This window comes from Lactuca serriola, chromosome 4 (genome assembly GCF_051521515.1).
Source record: "Lactuca serriola cultivar US96UC23 chromosome 4, Lser_US96UC23_V15, whole genome shotgun sequence".
Taxonomy (NCBI): Eukaryota; Viridiplantae; Streptophyta; class Magnoliopsida; order Asterales; family Asteraceae; genus Lactuca; species Lactuca serriola.
The window spans coordinates 360,047,021-360,065,179 of record NC_136411.1 but is presented as its reverse complement, the minus strand read 5'-3'; positions in this window follow the sequence as shown (position 1 = coordinate 360,065,179).

Here is an 18,159-nt window from a genome sequence, read left to right as displayed (position 1 = left end):
TTTGGTGCAAAGGGTTTTTCGAAAACCCTAGCCTCCATGAGCCCTAGTCGAAATTAGGGTTAGGGTTTCCAAAACCCTAGCCTCCTCCCCATGTAATTTCGATATATGCTCCCCCTTTTAAGGTTTCTTTGTTTTGGATAATAGTTGCCTTATTGGATAATTGAGATAAATAAGGAAATTATCCTATCCCCATATTTTTGAAATCTAGAAGGGATATGGTATAGGATTAAGTTAATTGTTTAATTTAATTAGATAATCCTTAAAAGATTTAATAAATTAATTAAAAGTTAATTAATAGATAAATATTAAATCTAATTAATTGGTTTACTTAAATTTAAAGTTTAATAGTTTAAATTTCGAAAAATTTATATAAACCCTTGGAGTTTTAAAATGTTTTAAAACACACCTTATATGTATATTATAATTAAAAGTTAAATATTATATATGTATAAGAATATGGTCAGTCAAATCGCTAGTATGCCTCATTCACGAAGCTAATCTATAAGGGGGGTATAAGGAAACTGCCTATAAAATGGTAGTTGAATGGGTGTCCACTCTCACCCACCGCTTCCTTGATTAGTGGAGGGTCGTTAGCAGAACGGATTTGATAGGACAACTACATCTCATTAAAAGTATAATGTTATTAAAGAAAGTACTAGAACACTATTTTTCAAAATCCCAACTCTAGTTACTTTAGGAAAAATGTGAAAAGTATGCTAACCCATGAAATTGCACATTATGCTTTATTGGTCGTTAGTGGAGCGTGTATGGTTAACCGGCACACTAAAAGGCATTAATAAAGAGTAGTAATGGGTATCTTATAATTGTCATTTTGATGGAGCGTGTGTGGTTTACCGGCACATCAATGGTTAATGATAAAGACAATGAGGTTACCGAGCACATTTGCATGGTTATTCACATCTTGTTTGTGATCCTCGGCATCCCAGTCACAAATAGAAGAGCATAATCCGAGATTAAAACATGCCATTGAATAGTTTCAATGTATCTCAAAAGATCTAGGAGTTTCAATACATTTAAAACTTAACCTTCTTTTCCGTTTTTCGTGGTGGAAATTGGTAAATCGTCATTTACCTACCTTCAAATATTCTGCAAATTGGATTACGGCATCCCTCTTCCAATTTGTGGAATGTTGTGTTGGATCCTAGCCTCGATGTTTCTTTTGGGTGTTACATCAAGGATTCTTATCAACTAACTTGAATTTTCTCCCGTTTGTGTAGATGTCTGAATCTAACCATGGTCTTCCCGAATCTAAAGGAAAAAGTATTCCTGCTCAAAGTCTGTTCCACTATGAAGGTGAAAGATCAATCCCTACCATGTGGACTAACTTGATTCCACTTCCTCCACCTCCTCCCGTTGTTCTCCCAAACCTACAAGTTCGAAGGCTTGAAAAGTTCAAGCTCACTCAAGCCCTTTTGGCAAGTAAACACGAAGATGGGAAACCTGTGTGTGCACACGTCTTAGAGATGAAGTCGAACATTGATAGGTTAAGCATGTTTGGTGTCGAGATTTCAAATGAGTTGGCTGTTGACTGGGTTCTTCAGTCACTTCCTAAATCATATAGTGAATTCGTTAGAGAGTACTATATGATGGATCACGACGTGACCCTCATTGATCTCACCTATTTGCTTATAGCTGCTGAATCAGCAATGATTTGGCGTGCTGATCAAGCAAATTTGTCTGATGAATCAAACTCCCAAACTTCAATGGACATTGAAAATGATGACATTGGAGATCCAGAAAAGGTAAACTCTGAGATAGTTCCTTGTGTCACTCCAAAAGAGTCCATTTGCTTTTATTGCCAAGAGAAGGGGCATTGGAGACGAAGCTGCCCTATCTACTTGAGAGATCTAAGAGATGGGAGAGTCTAGTGTTATGACTCCTCCTTGGGTATAAAATCCACTATCTAACTCCATCAAGTTCCTATTCATTGATTCTTAATACATAATGTGATAAGATTACATTTGAATGTTTTGCAGGATGAGAGAAAAGAGAGGAAGCTTGATGGAAAAGCAAGATGAGTCTGATCACGAAGAAATGGATCACTGTCGCATGGATTCGAAGATCAGATTTTGAGCTTAGAAAGTTATGATAGATTTGTTAGGAATAAATACATAGTTTTTCAGTTGATTTTGCATTGTAAGGACAAGTTTTCCGCTGCTTTCATGAATAAAATAAAATTTTTGGTTTGAATAATTTTATATATCCTTGCAATGAAGTCGTTATGAAAAATTGATGTATTGTTATCAATAATGGATTTGATTCTTAATTATGTCATTTGTGGAAATGTCGAGAATTTGCCAAATGAAGAAAGATTCTCATCGCCCAAGCTTCAATTGGACAGAAACTTGGAGTCATGCAACTTGATTGCGTGATGAATGAGAAACTTCATATTTGGAAATTAGACTAATTCTTTGACAAAGTGTCAAGATAAGGACTAGGAGATCAAGTACACTAGGTTGTACATTGATCAAGTTCACCACGAGAGTGATAAAGATATTCGTCATGATTTACTAAAGTTTAGTGAATATGGTTATGCTTATAAGAGTAAACATAATTCTGAGTTAATTGAAAGAATTTCAATCAATGGCAGAACGAATAAGAAGAATCAAGTAGGCAGAAAGATAAAAGTATCTCTATTCTAAGAAGAAGGGAGAGTAACTTTTATTGTGTTTTATGATAAGTCTTAATGATTAGGAACCATATCTCAATTGATCCTCTAAGTAAGTCTTAGTACATTTGCATGTCTAAGAAGAGGAATCGAGAATTGTGGAAATGGTTAAAATCAAGAAGTCAATCATACTTCATTCCAACATCAAGTCTTAGAGTTATACTCCAAGATTGTGAATTGAGTGACAAGTCTCAAGAAGGTTTATAACACTCATCAAATGTGGAATTTGGAAAAGTTTTCTTATTCTTGCACATTTAAAATTTGTAAGTTGTGATGTCTTGGATAAGACAAAGACCAACTAGGACAAATTTTGTGAAGTGTTTTGTCTTGATAAGAACCACACTAACTCTTGAATATTTGTTTTGTCGAGGAAAGTTTCCTGACAAGAGAATCGTATATGTCAAGAGGTCAGTGGGAGTTTTAATGATCTTGAAAAAGGTTTCAAGAATTAATCAAGAATAAACCTTATCGATCATCACTAGCACACGACTTGAGGTTTATAGCCTATCGTAGATGACATACTCCTTTTCTATGCCATTCCAATTGAATTAATTATGCAAGTGAGTTCTATGAGTTCTCATGTGAATGCATAAAGACATAGCACCTTGATCAATGGAAAGTACATTAATAAGTAAGGATGAGTTGATAAACCACTTGGAAGACATGGTGGGCACTCGTGTTACCATGAGGCAAGAAATCGAGATTGAGAAAGTTCAGTCCATATGAGTTTGGATTTGTCACAAGCTTTGGTTTTGACAAATTCACATGGATAGGAACTTATACACCACAAAAATCTAAGTGTCATAAGATTACCTCCTTCATGAAAATGACTGTGAGGAAATGCTTTCACTAAGAGAGATTTTAAGAAGATAGGAATTGTGGAAATTGTATTCTCAAATTCGATTATGGTTACGGCATCCCATTCCATAGTTCGAATTATGAGATTCGACAATTAGTCTGAACATTTGGGACTTAGTGACATAAGTTCTGAATTTGTCTAGACACACATATGAGCTTTCTAAGGCAAAGGTGTATGATTTTAAGAAGCTTTGATAAAGGCTTATCAAAGCATTAGGTATTAGAAATATGAACTTAAGGAATTCAATAAGCATTGTTCTCTGGAAGTTTAATTGTTTTCTGAATACATGTCAAAGCTAGTGGGAGCATAAGTCTTATGCTGGTAAGAAAATAATCATCATGTTAGTGGGAGCATGATTATTATGGTAAAGTATTGCGAGTTAGCAATATTAAATATATAAAACAAAGATTCACTTTGCAAAGTTGTAATGTTTGAAAAGTTGTTTTGCTATAATTAAGGGAGATAATATTATAATTCATTTCAAAATTCTAAAGCTTAGATCGAGAAATGTTAATAAATTTAGTCAAGGATATATAGTGCATTCTCAAATTTGATTATGATCATGGCATCCCTCTTCATAGATCGAATTGTGGGAACAGGACACATGAAATATTATGGCAGAAGGATGATAAAGTATCACTTCTTTATGTGAGACATTATGCATCATGTCCAATACGCTTCAGGTATAGGATCGATTGCATATGCTGTAATATTTTACCATTCTAAAATTTTTTCCAAATGCCTAGGGCATTAAGAGGGAAAAAGGAACTAGAATCGGTTTTGACTAAAATAATTAAACAACTATCAAAGGAAAATCTAAGGTTCACTGAGGATTTGTCGTTTGTGAGTAGTTAGAAGTATAGTACTGAATGGGCTATATTGACATTATTATGAATCGATAAGACTCTATTAAGAATAAGCTATCATATGGCAAATATGGAAATGTCTCCATATTGGGAGTTGGATGTTGAGAGTCTGTGTCTAGATTAGAAACTTTTATGCAAGAAGGATATTTAAAGGAATGTACTTTGAATGTGAGACTTCACGTCTATGGAATTATCTTGTAACAATTTCCGATAGAGTACTTTGTAATTTCATTGGCCAAAGTCTTGGTGACTTTTGTGCTATGACTTTGCGAAAGGATCGTTGTATAAAATGTTAGAATCTAGCATATTCTAGTAGTTGCAAGAACCTTGTGTTCTAACACTTATAATAGGGATTGGGAATTGTGAAATGAGCATCATTGGAAAGGTTTTTCAATTGATTTATTTCACAAAGTATGGACCATAGGAAACCAAAGTGTGCATGCTTGGAGCATGGGACAATTGTGGTTATAATTCAAGTAATAAGTTGATTTTCTGAAACTGTAAGCAATGAATAATGAGTAATCAATATGGTGTTTAAATAAAAGTGTTTTTATTTACGCTCAAAAGCTTTGGGGCCATATAGGATTAATATTATTATTGCGTTTCACTTTGCATGTTTTGACTTCCCGAATAATAAGATTATTCAAACTCCACAGTCACTCGTACTTTTGGAAGTAAGTAGTGAATCAAGACTGTCATGAACTGGATTGTAGATTGTCTATGGATAGACATGGCAATAGATTTGCTGCAACGTTCATGAGTACTCAGAAATTGAGATTTGAGTATTGGATAAACCCACGCTCAGAGTATTACTTCATGGAATTCATCACGAGTAATACTGAGACGATAATATCTATGATCTTGAAACAGAGATATATGAGTTGTAATTTGCAAGTCGGCTATACATTGGTGATACGAAAACGCATCAGTAACTTGGTGTTATAAAACGTATTGTCATGTATGGTTTGATGAGTAAAAGATACAAGCATATGAGTCAATGTTTATTCGTTCCTTTTGCCCTAACCGGAAAAGCGATATCTGTGGGCCCCTCGATGCTTTGGTGTTGACTTATGTGCTGGGCCCAGCCAGGACTAATTGATGTGTTCGATTAGAAGTCCTATATCATCACAAATCAGAAATCGGGAAACATAGATTCTGGACAAAGAGATTGATTGTATTCCATGTCTTGTGTCTAGAGATATCTAGTAGAACGAAGGGTCATGTGATCTCTTATCTTAGGACTCGTAACTGACTGGGTCAGAGTTCGGCAGCAGCCTTTTGGAAGCTACAATTGCTGGTCAAATTTAGAAGGCATACTAGCAATTATAGTTACAGACTTATCCAAGTGGGAGACTGTTGGATTAGGTGTCTAAGCCCATAACTATAATTGGTATGTACTTGAATTGATAGCAGCACAGTCCTTTTGGGTTGCCCTCAAACCTAGCAACCGGACAAGGAAATTATGAAAGGAGAGATATTAATTTATTATAAGATTAATAAATTAATATAAATGAATTTATTAATATGTTAAAAGATTAATATATTAATAAGAAATCATTTTGTTTAATTAATTGTTAGCTAGAAATTAATTAGAATTAATTTTGGGGTTAAAAGAATTAATTATAAAGTGCAGGGACTAGTTTGCAATTATCTAATAGTTGAGTGGGAGGCTCCAGAACGTCCTTGGAAGGAGGTGGACGAAATCTATAGGGGAAACCCTAAGGATTTCGTCCAAGGGGGCTTGGATAAGGCCTTTGGCTTTACTTAGGCCCTAAGCAAGGAGCATTAGGGTTTTTCCTAAACCCTAGATCCCTCAACTATATAAGGAGCCTCCTGGTTCACATTTTGGTGACTCTTTCTTTGGGAAGAAACCCTTAGGGCCGAAAATTGCATACTCCCTCTCTCTCCTTCTACCTTCCTTTTTGCTAGTTTGGGTGTGATTCCATTAGAGGCATTAGACTTGTGGTGCTAAGCTTCCAAGAAGATCAAGATCAAGATCAAGGGAATTATCAATTGTTTACTATAACAATTGAAAGGTATGTAATTACTAAACCCTAGTTTGTTAATTTTAATATTAGCCTCTCTCCTCTAGGGTTCTTCTTTTTCAATTCAAAGTTGTATGTTCAATAGATAAAACATAGATCCAAAGTAGGTTGCATGTGAACTTAGGAATTGTTTTTCTAGTTTATTTGTTTTACCTAAAAACCATCAGTAATAACTATAAGTATTTAACTTGTATTCCCCCCCCCCCCATAAAAGCATTTAAAAACATTTAAACCATTGATTAAGGGGTATGAACTCACCTGTAGTGAGTGGTACGGATGAACTGAAGATGTAGGATTGCTAGGTGTCAAGTGAGTCTTGGACACACTCTATGATCCTAGTTAACATATAATATCACATATAGGTATCAAATTAGTCTTTAAATAACTAATAACAAATTCAAGACACCCTAGGACATGCTAAACACCTTAAACAAGTGTTATAAGTCTCAAGGATTGCATCTAAGTGTTGTAGGGAAAGGCTAGTGTGTGTAGGGTTCAAGGAAAACTCTCTAATGGAGTTAACAGCCCTAAGGTCATCAACAAATGAGTTTACGGTCGTAAACTCATGGTTTTACGGCCGTAAGCTCATACTTCCTTGACCATTTGATGTTTTGAGGCTTTACAAGACCCTAAGAAGCATTTCTACTTGATGGTAAAGTCTTTGGAAGAGATTAGGGCACCTTTCAACTCCTTTGAGGAGTTCACGGCCCTAGAACCAAATCATTTAGAGATTACAACCGTAATCTCTCATAGGCATCGTGTTTTTGGTGTTTTCAAGTCCCTAACTTAACTAAGAATTAATCTAGGCTAGTGTCAAAGGCTTATGAAGAGTTAAAGCACACTTTGGCACTCTTGATTGGGGTTCACGGTCCAAGAACTTCTTGGGCCGTGAACACCTTACTCTTGGTGTTCTTGGGGTGTTTTCTAGTCCTACATACATTAAGGTATGAGTCTAGGCTAGTTTCATTGCAAAAGGAAGGGACTAGGGCGCTCTTTTATCCCTTAAATAAGGGTTTACGGTCCAAGATGTTCTTGGGCTGTAAACTCTTTGATCTTGTTGTTTTCATACGATTTCTAGGTTATTAGACACATATCAAGCTCTATAATACACTTAGATAGAAGTACTCACGATTTGGGACGAAAGGCCGAAGATCCGTGAGAGAGAATTTGGCTTTAACATAAAGGAACATCAAGATGAGAGCTTTTTACCTCAAGTGGCTTCCTAAGGTGAAGATAACTCATGATCTACAAGCTCAAGTTACTCCCAATCAACCTCCAAATGTTCCTCCTCTTCTTCTTCACCACAAAACACCAACAAACTCACTTTCATGCTCAAATATCACCCAATACACTTAGGGTTTGGATATTAGGTCATAGGGTGATGGTGGCTGATCAATAGAATGTCCAAGACAGAGATAAGTTGCTTAAATAGGGCACAAACCCTAAAAATTAGTGTTTGCCCTTGCACCACGTACGACATGCGTACTCCTACATACGCTCCACATAGGTAGGTGATCCCACGATCTAGAAACGAGCTAATACGCTAAGCGTACTCATAGAGTACGCCATGCGTACTAGCTAAGGACTAAAAATTAAAGGAATTTGCATTAAGGGGGGGGGGGGGGGTAAAGGAAACACACCCAATTCTTGAGTGTTACATACACACTTTCAAGGCATGAATGGTTATGAAGAGATTTTCTCAAACCCTAGGGATTGATTATGATGAAACCTTCTCACTAGTTGCCAAGATACGGTTTATTTTGATAATTCTCGCCATAGCTGCCTTTCATGATTAAGAAATATGGCAGATGGATGTCAAAAACTCTTTCCTTAACGGGAAGTTGGCTGAAAATCTTTACATGAGTCATTCAGAGGTTTTGTAGATGCAAACTTTACTAATAGAGTGTGTAAGCTTGAGAAATCCATTTATGGATTGAAACAAGCGTCTCGCAACTGGAATTTTTTCTTCCATGAGAAAGTCAAAGAATTCAGTTTCTCTACGAGTGAAGACGAGTCCTGTGTGTATGTCAAGGCTAGTGGGAGTATATTAACCTTTCTAGTAGTGTATGTTGATGACACACTCCTTATAGGAAACGACATTCCAACTTTGCAAGAAGTAAAGTTTTGGCTTGGAAAGTGTTTTGATATGAAGGATCTAGGAGAGGCAACCTATATTCTTAAGATACGAATATTAAGGGATAAAAAGAAAAGACTAATTGGTCTTAGTCAATGCACATACGTGGATAAGGTACTAAAATGTTTTTATATGGAAAATTCCAAGAAAAGAGAGCTACCTATTCAACGTAATACCAAGTTGAGTAAGACTCAAAGCCCTACTACAGATGAAGAGATAGCGGAAATTAGTTGAATCCCATATGCTTTGTTTATAGAATCGATCATGTACGCCATGACATGTACCCTGATGTGTCATCTGCTTTAAGTATGGTCAGTGACTTTCAGGGAAATCCTGTCAGAGCTCATGGACAACAGTGAAGAACGTTCTTAAGTATCTGCGAAGGAAAAATGATCTGATTCTAGTCCTTGGTTGCAGTGATACATTGAGAGTAAGTGGATATGGTGACACCATCTTTCAAACAGACAGAGACAACCTCTTTTCTCAATATGGCTGGTTGTTTCTGTTAAATGGAGGAGCAGTCACTTGGAAAAGTTCCAAGCAGGACACAGTAGCTAATTCTACATGTGAATCAAAGGACATAGCAGCGAGTGAAGCATCAATGGAAGCGGCTTGGCTAGAGAACTTTATCGGTGATCTCTGAGCAATTCCGACCATTCAAGAGGCAATGGAACTTTTATGCGATAATGAAGGAGTAGTTACATTAACGAAAGAACCAAGAGATCATGGTAAATCAAGACATGTCGAAAGAAAGTACCATTATATCAGACACAAAGTTGAAGAAGGTTATCTCATAGTAAAGAGAGTGTCTTTAGAATACAATCCTGTAGATTATCTTACAAAGGCTCTACGTAGGGTTAAATATAGTCAACATGCTAGGAGCATTGGTCTGAGAGATGATATTAGTTTTGGTGTTTAGATAATTAGTTTGAAACTTTTAACATGATAAATGTCATTGATTTTGGTGATTGAATAATAGAGGATATTTATAACTTTGTTTATTGCCTTTGTCAATGATTTAGTATTGTGTTTCATTTTGCATGTTTTACTTCCTGAATAATATGATTATTTGAAGCTCCACAGTCGCTCATACTTTAGGAAGTAAGTAGTGAATGAGGATTGTCATGAATTGGATTGTAGATTGTCTAGGGAGTTTAGACATAGCAATTGCGTTGCTACAACACTCATGAATACTTAAAAATGGAGATTTGAGTAGTGGATAAACCCATGCTTACTGAATTACTTCATGAATTATATCACAAGTAATTCGGAGACGATAATATCTTATATTATTAAAATGGAGATATATGAGATGTAATTTACAATTAAGTTGTACGTTGGTATTGCGAAAATCCATCAGTAAATTAGGTGTTATAAAACATAGTGTCATGTATGATTTGGTTAGTAAAGGATACAAGTATATGAGTCAAAGTTTATTTGTTCCTTTTACCCTAATGGGAAAAGTGATATCTTTGGTCCCCTCAGTGATTTGGTGTCGACTTATATTGTTAGGCCCAACTAGAACTAATTTGATGTGTTCAATTAGATGTCTTATGACGTCGTCACAAATCAGGAAATCGGGAAACAAAATTTTAGACAATGAGATTGATTCTAATCCATGTATCATGTTCATAGGATATCTTGTAGAACGAAGGAATATTTGATCACTTATCTTAGGACTAATGTCTGATCAGATCAGAGACTGGAGTTGCTTTTGAAATCACCATTTGCTGGTAATTCAGAATTTATACTGGCAATTGTAGTTATAGACGTATCCAAGTGGGAGACTGTTGGATTAGGTGTCTAAGCCAATAATTAAATTGGTATATACTTGAATTATTAACAAAGTCCTTTTGGGTTGCCCTCAAACCTGGTAATTGAATAGGATGATTTTTAGAGAGGGATATTGCTTTATTAACTTATTATATGATTAATAAATATCAATAAATGAATTTTTTAAGATGTTATGAGAATAATATATTAATTAAAAATAGTATTATTTAATTAAGAATTAATCAGAAATTAATTGCAATTAATTTTGGGATTGACTGGATTAATTAAAAGTGTAAGGACCTAAGCTATATTTTTTTAATAGTAGGACAAGAAAGAGATTCTAGAATAGTCCTAGGATGGCCGAAAATTAAAGGCTTCCTTAGGGTTCTAGAATATCCTTGGAGATAATTAGAAAACCAAATAATTATCTGATTTAAGATATTACTATTTTAATCAAGTAAGGGTTATCTATGGTTTTCCTATCAACTATAAATAGGGACCATCAGCCTCTAAATTTTGGCCGTTACTCCTATTGCTAAGAGCCAGCCGAAATTCCCCCTCTCATCTTCTATCTTCAAGTTTCCTAGTTGCTAGGGTTTGGGTGTGAACCATCAGTGACATGAGATTTATGGTGCTAGCTTCCAAGAGTTTTTCAAGAAGGATTGTTTGATTGTTTACTAAAAAAATCATAAAGGTGTGTAATCCCTAACTTGTTTATGAATTGCGAAATTAGCTAGGGTTATAGGGTTATGAATTACGACAGTATCCATCCATATGGTTGTCTAACAATTGATAATGCATTGCTTGAACTTGAACAAAACCCAACTATGAGATTTGGCACAATCATCATTCTGCAGCGACACCATGTCGTGGTCCTCTTTTGCCACAACATGGGGATCTTCATATCCACGTTTTGCTTCGTTTTACCACGATGAGGCAATTTTCTTCCCATACTGACAAGGACACACAACCAAACTCTAACTCCAAGATGACACCTTTTGCTCATCAACTCATGCATGGATAGATGAGAGTATACAAGGTCTCATTTTTATGACTCTAAAACCTCAAAAATATTAGAAGGAGGCATTCAAATGGTTTGGAGTAACCTATACTCACAAGGACCAAGATTATTGGGCAATAAGAATAAAAACCTATTAACTAATTAGATCTAACAAAAGGAACATGAAGATGAAAGCTTTATACCTTCTGGAGATAGGTGATGAAGTGTAAAGTCTAGATACACAAAGCTTCGAGGTCACACTTGCTTCTCCAATGGACTCCTTTAAGAATGCACACAAAAATCACACTAATGCTTCCAAAACTCATAATTGGTGGCTAGGGTTTGAAAGGAACGATATGAGGTGATGGAAGCTAGTAATGAGAAGGGTTCCAAGAAGTTAGAGCCCTTAAATAGGGTCTGAAACCTTAGGGTTAGGTTTTGGTCAGCAGTGGCTACGACATGCGTAGATCAATAAAAACGTGTTCCTTATTCAGTATCTACGCCCTACGTAAGTGTAACGCCCCAAATTTCAACCAAATTTTTTTTATTAAAATAGTTAAATATTTATTTAATTCACAAATGTAAGTCTTAAAAAAATTTATCTGAGTATCATTAAAAGTTATCAAGTACAAAAGTACCCCACTGATGCAATGCAATCGAGTCGTGCCCCTCCTTTAATATAAGAAAACCTGAAACATGTAAACCGCAAATCATAAGCACAAAGCTTAGTGAGTTTCCCAAAATACCACACACAACACATCACAATTAAATAACTATGGGTTATCAACAACCGTGGGGACTATTAGCAGTCCCAGTGGGCTAACAGCATGCCCGGTGGGTTTCCCAAAATACCAAACAACACATCACAATTAAACAACTATGGGTTATCAACAACCCTGGGGACTATTAGCAGTCCCAGTGGGCTAACAACACCCCGGTGGGTTATCAACAACCCTGGAGACTATCAACAGTTTTAGTCACATATAATCAACATAACACAATAATAACAGCTAGACCCAACTGGTCATCATAGATACAACTATTCTACCACATAGGCTCATACAAACATGCAAGAGTCACAAACACAACTAACATCGTACATACATAATTTAGTAAACCGACATTGGTGCCTTCGACTCACAAGTACCGAAAGAAGACTCACCTGAGTCTAAGAACCCTCAAACACTATGACATGATCCCTTTTCTACACTCCTTGCACCTGCAAATCCATTAATACCAGAACTAGATAAAATCTTATTTAATAACCCAGAACCCTTAAGTTTGACCCAAGGTCAAACTTGGTCAAAAGTCAAACGGTCAATGGAAGTCAAAGTCAACAAGTTAACTTCAGGCTGAGTACGCCCGACGTACTCAACTTGTACGCATGTCATACTTACCATCTAGAATCGGGACCACATATGAGTACGCGTAACGTACTCAAAGGTACGCCCAACGTACTCGGCCAAATGACATTTTTACATTAAGTGCTTAATCTCTTAAGCCCTTTCATCCAACACTAATGTCTAGTCCCACAACATCATTCTACGTTATAAAGTTTCCACCTTTATGACTTTCCATATCTAGAAAAAGTACAAAAGCCAAAACCTTAACTTATTAATCCATTAAGACATCATGACACTTTCATGGAAGGAATATAAGGATAAAGATCACATTTTTATGGATCCTAATAGCTCCATAATGGATAAATTTTCCACCATTATCCATTAGAATGGTTCAAACCACCAAGATTCAGACTTTAAGTATCAAAGGGACCAAAAATTGCATCTTTTTTTTAACTTAATCCATTAAGTCCAAGTCTCCAACCTTTAGATCTGAATCAAAATGATGTTTAGATGGATAAATTTTCCAAATTTATCCATAACAAGGTCCTAAACTTTCAAGATCTAAACTTTATGCACTAAAAGGACAAAAAGCTCATAATATCCAAAACTAGCTAGATCTAACAAATGCATCATCAAGATTCAAATTTTATACCTTTAGAAGAGAGCTCAAGGTGAACAAAGTCTAGATCTACAAGCTCCAATGAAAACAACACTTCTCCAAGAAGTTCCTTCTTCTCCAAAGTGCACCATGCATACTCCAAAGCACTAAAAACACCTTCGTTTAGCTCACAAGGCTTAAACTAGAGTTAGCATTTCATGGGAGAGTGTTGGAGAGGTGGAGGCTGAGAATGGAATGCTTTTGGGGGAGTTAAAGGAGCTTAAATATGGCTCAAAATATGAAAATCGGGTTTGGGCATTGATCGCGTACGCCCAACGTACTCAGAATGCACTAGTACGCCCAACATACTCAGCTTAACCCAAAACCATCCAAACTTCAAACGGTCATAACTTCTTCGTTTCAACTCCTATTTCGATGATCTTTATATCCAAGAAAGGTATTAAGGAGCTCTACCACCCTATCTAATTACTTTTGACTTACAACACATCTAACTAAAATCCATAATTGATAAAAGAAGTCTGAAACACTACTTTCCCATTTTACCCTTGGACTCCAAAGCACAAATCGAACTATTAGATCACATATCTACATAACCCACATCCAAATGGGCCTAAACCTCTCTTCCCCAAAGCTTAAAGTCTTATGATACTTGATCTTCAGGTTACGACCTCGAATTATGAAACGACCCGAAACAGGGTGTTACAATAGGGCAAAACCCCCTAACTTCCAATTCAACTTCAAATAACCATAAATTCTTCATTTCAACTCCATTTTCGATGTTCTTTATATGCATAGAAATGTACTAAAGATCCCAACAATATTATCTAGTTACTTTTGGCTTAACACATGCCGAACTAAAACCACAATCCACGTAAGAAGCCTGACATATAACTTTTCCCATTTTACCCTTTGGTTCCAACACACAAATCAAGGGCTTAGGTCTCATGACGAATACTTTTAACATTAAATAAGGTCTAAAGTTTACTTCCTCAAAGCTCAAAGCCTTTACTTGATCGAATTACAACCCACAAACCCTGAATTAAGAAAAGTCCCAAAACAGGGTGTTACAAGTTGGTTTCGAGATTCACTAAGGAAGAAATTCTTGATGCTGTATGGTCGTGTGGGGGTGATAGAGTGTTTGGCCCTGATGGTTTTTCCTTCAGGTTTGTAAAAAGGTTTTAAGATCTCTTGAAGCCAGATATTTGTAGCTTTAGGGAGGATTTCTTTAATTCGACTTCTATCCCTAATGGTTGCAATTCTTCTTTCATTACTTTGATCCTAAAAATAGATAACCCCTTGAATTTTAAAGATTACATGTCAATAAGATTAATTGGTGTGCAATATAAAACTATTGCAAAACTTCTTGCAAACAGACTGGAAATGGTGATCGACAGTCTTGTGAATTCTATGCAATCTGCTTTTGTCAAGGGCAAATAGATTCTGAATGGTCCTCTCATGGTGAATGAGATTATTCAGTGGTATAAGAGAAAAAAGAAGAATTTAATGATTCTCAAAGTTGATTTTGATAAGGCATATCATTCTGTCAGTTGGGATTATCTTCTTCAGGTCATGTGTTTTATGGGTTTTGATAAAAAATGGATACAATGGATTAAAGCTTGCTTGGTGTAACATACACGTTCTGTTATCGTGTTATGTAATTATTAAAAGTGAATAAAATTGAGTGTTGAGTTCTAATTAAGAATGCATATTTTCTTGCCATACGTGAAACGACTCTAGTGGAGAAATACGCACAAGTACACTTGGACGAAATTGTGGAAAGACATGGTGTGCCACTAAAGATTATCTCCGATCGTGATACTCGCTTCACTTTTTGGTGAGTATGCAACAATAATAGGAATCTCAAGTTGTTCGTAGCACAACTTATCAACCCCAGATAGATGGTCAGACGGAAAGAACAATCCAAACTATAGAAGATACGCTTTGTGCATATGTTTTGGAGTTTGGTGGTAACTGGGACAAGTATTTTCTCTTGTCAAATTTTCGTATAATAACAAGTTACTACAACATAGTAAAAATGCCGCCATACGAAGCATTATATGGGCGCAGATGCCGCACTCCATTATGTTGGTGTGAAGAAGGACAGAAAATCCTTGATGGTCTTGAAATGATTCAAGACGCCACTGATAAGATTCAAATTGTACGAGAAAGAATGAAAGCAACACAGGATCAACAAAAGTCTTGTGCAGAAATGGAGGAGACGATCCATAATATTCCAAAAGGGTGATACTGAAGGTAACCCCTTGGAAAGATATTATGAAATTTTGGAAGAAAAGGAGATTGAGTCCTAGATTTTTTGGACTTTTCAAAATTATCTAGAGAATTGGTCAACAAGCATATCGCTTGGATTTGCCTGAAGATTTGGCAGATATACATGATATATTTCATGTAAGATATCTATGTAAATGTTTAAGTGTATATGATGAAACGATTCTATTATCCGAGGTGAAACTGGATAAAAATTTAAGATATGTATAAGATATCGTAAATGAAAGAACGACTAATCTACGTAATAAAGAAGTAAAGTTGGTGTTTGTACACCATCGAGACCCAAATTATACTTGGGGAAAATAAGAATGAAGTATCCCCAATTGTTTTAATCATTATGATTTCGGGGACGAAATCCTCAAAAGGAGGAGGTATTTGTAACATATACGTTTTGTTATCGTGTTATGTAATTATTAAAAGTGAATAAAATTGAGTGTTGAGTTCTAACAGATAGTTTTTAGTAGAAATAAAGTAAAACTATGTTTAGAATCACTCATAAAATATAGGGAGGCTTATGAGATTCCAGTTAAAAGCCAAATAGTGAAATTTAGCAAAAATATAAAATTTGAAACAAGTGAAATTTTATTATTTAAAGTTGTAGAGAATCTCGTTAGAAACCTTTAGGCGAAAACCTCATCGAAATCCGAGTTATAACAAAGAAGTTATGACCAATCGAAGATCCGCGACAAAACCGGCATGGCGCCGAATGACGTAAAAAGTGAGTTTTTGATAAACTACTTTTGGAATATTATGAATCGTCTCTACTTTTGAAATTTTGGAATATTATGGCGCCGAATAACGAATACTATGACTTTCAAAAGGGTGATACTGAAAGTCATAGTATTCGTTAAACCGAGAAGTTCTATAAAAACAATGTCAAAATCTGACTTCTTATGAGGTAGTTATGATTTTTCTAAGTTTCAGCTTAGCAGTAGACAACTAAAAACTCGAATTTTAGATCGAGTGATTTTTAGCCAACACAACCTAAACGAGAATTGAAGGACTTGTCATTAGTAGTACAACGGTAAAAAGTCTGACGAAAACGGATGTCGAATGAAAAAGTTATGAGTTTTTAACGGATTTTCCTGTCCCAGTCTGTTAAAAATAATAATATTAAAATTAAAGTCAAAATTAGCCGACGAAGTCTAAACGAAAGTTGTAGAGCATAATTTAGCTACGCATGCATATAAAGAACGTCAAAAACAGAACTCGTATGCGAAAGTTATGGATTTTAGAAGATTTGGGCTCAATTTCTGAGAAATTCGCATGGATAAGCCTTATCCGGAACCAGCCACGTCACCTCGCATGAACAGTAGCCGCGTGTCGCCTTCCGATTGGACCGAACTTCGGTCTGGTAAGCTTCCGACATGCCTTTCGACATCCTAGGCGACGTCTAAGACGCCTCGCATCTGGCTGCCACCTCCACGCATCCGAGTCAGCTGCCGCGCCACGTGCTTCGCTCCTGCTGCTGCCGCGTGTCCTCGGTGCTGACTCCCTTCTCTCGGCTGACTTCGAACCTCGCCTATAAATAGGAGGCCTGCGAACCCTCCCGGGTAAAATGGGATTTTTGCCATTTTTGACCCCTTTTTCCATATTTTTAGTATTTTGACATCCCCCGAAGCCCCGATATCATTTTTAAAGCCCGAAACACGCCCCGAAGTGCCCGTGAAGCCCGAGAAATTTATGTTTTTGGTTTGAAGCCCTACCTTCGCAGAGCCCGGTTTTCAACAAAGCTCCCGGTTTTTATAGAAGAAAGCTATTTATAGTAACGAAGTGCTGCCCAAATTACTATTTTAACCCCCATTTATTTCAAGGTGAGTTCAATATATAGGAACAATTGTATGTTATGTGTTATATGTGCTATGTGCTTTTCAGTGTTATTATTCCGGGTTATTTTCCCATGTTATTTTATTCGCTATTTTTAATAGCAAAGTTATACCTTTGACCATGTGATCAGTGAAAGGACTTAGATTCACGGTGGTACTGGTATGTAGCCTCTGGCCATGTAGAACATGTCTCGTAAGAGAATGATTTCTATTCTATGGCATTGGCAGAAGGTTATATAGGAATGGTATGTAGCCTATGACCATGTAGAGAATGACTCCGTAAGAGAATGACCTTTTATTCTATGGTATTGGCAAATGGTTAGACAGGGCTATAAGCCTGAAATCTACCAAAATGTTAATCAGAAATTATATGTCTTCTGTGCCATTTGGGCCAAAGCTTTATTGATGCATATCAAGTATTAAAATCGTTATGTCTCATTGATCGTAAATCTTTGAATCAAATCTTGAGTTGATATTGAAAGCCTGACATATGATACGCATATGTTATTGTTGTTCTTGTTCCCTTTTGCTTCTGTCATATTGGTATATATAAGGCATAAGATTATATTGTATCTATTTATTGAATTCACTAAGCATTATCGCTTATCCCTCTCAATGTTTAACAATTGCAGGTGATAAGTATCCAATATACTTTTATACTGCTGAAAGATTTAGAATAGTTAATACTATTTCTCTCTATTTTAATGTTCATGTATGTA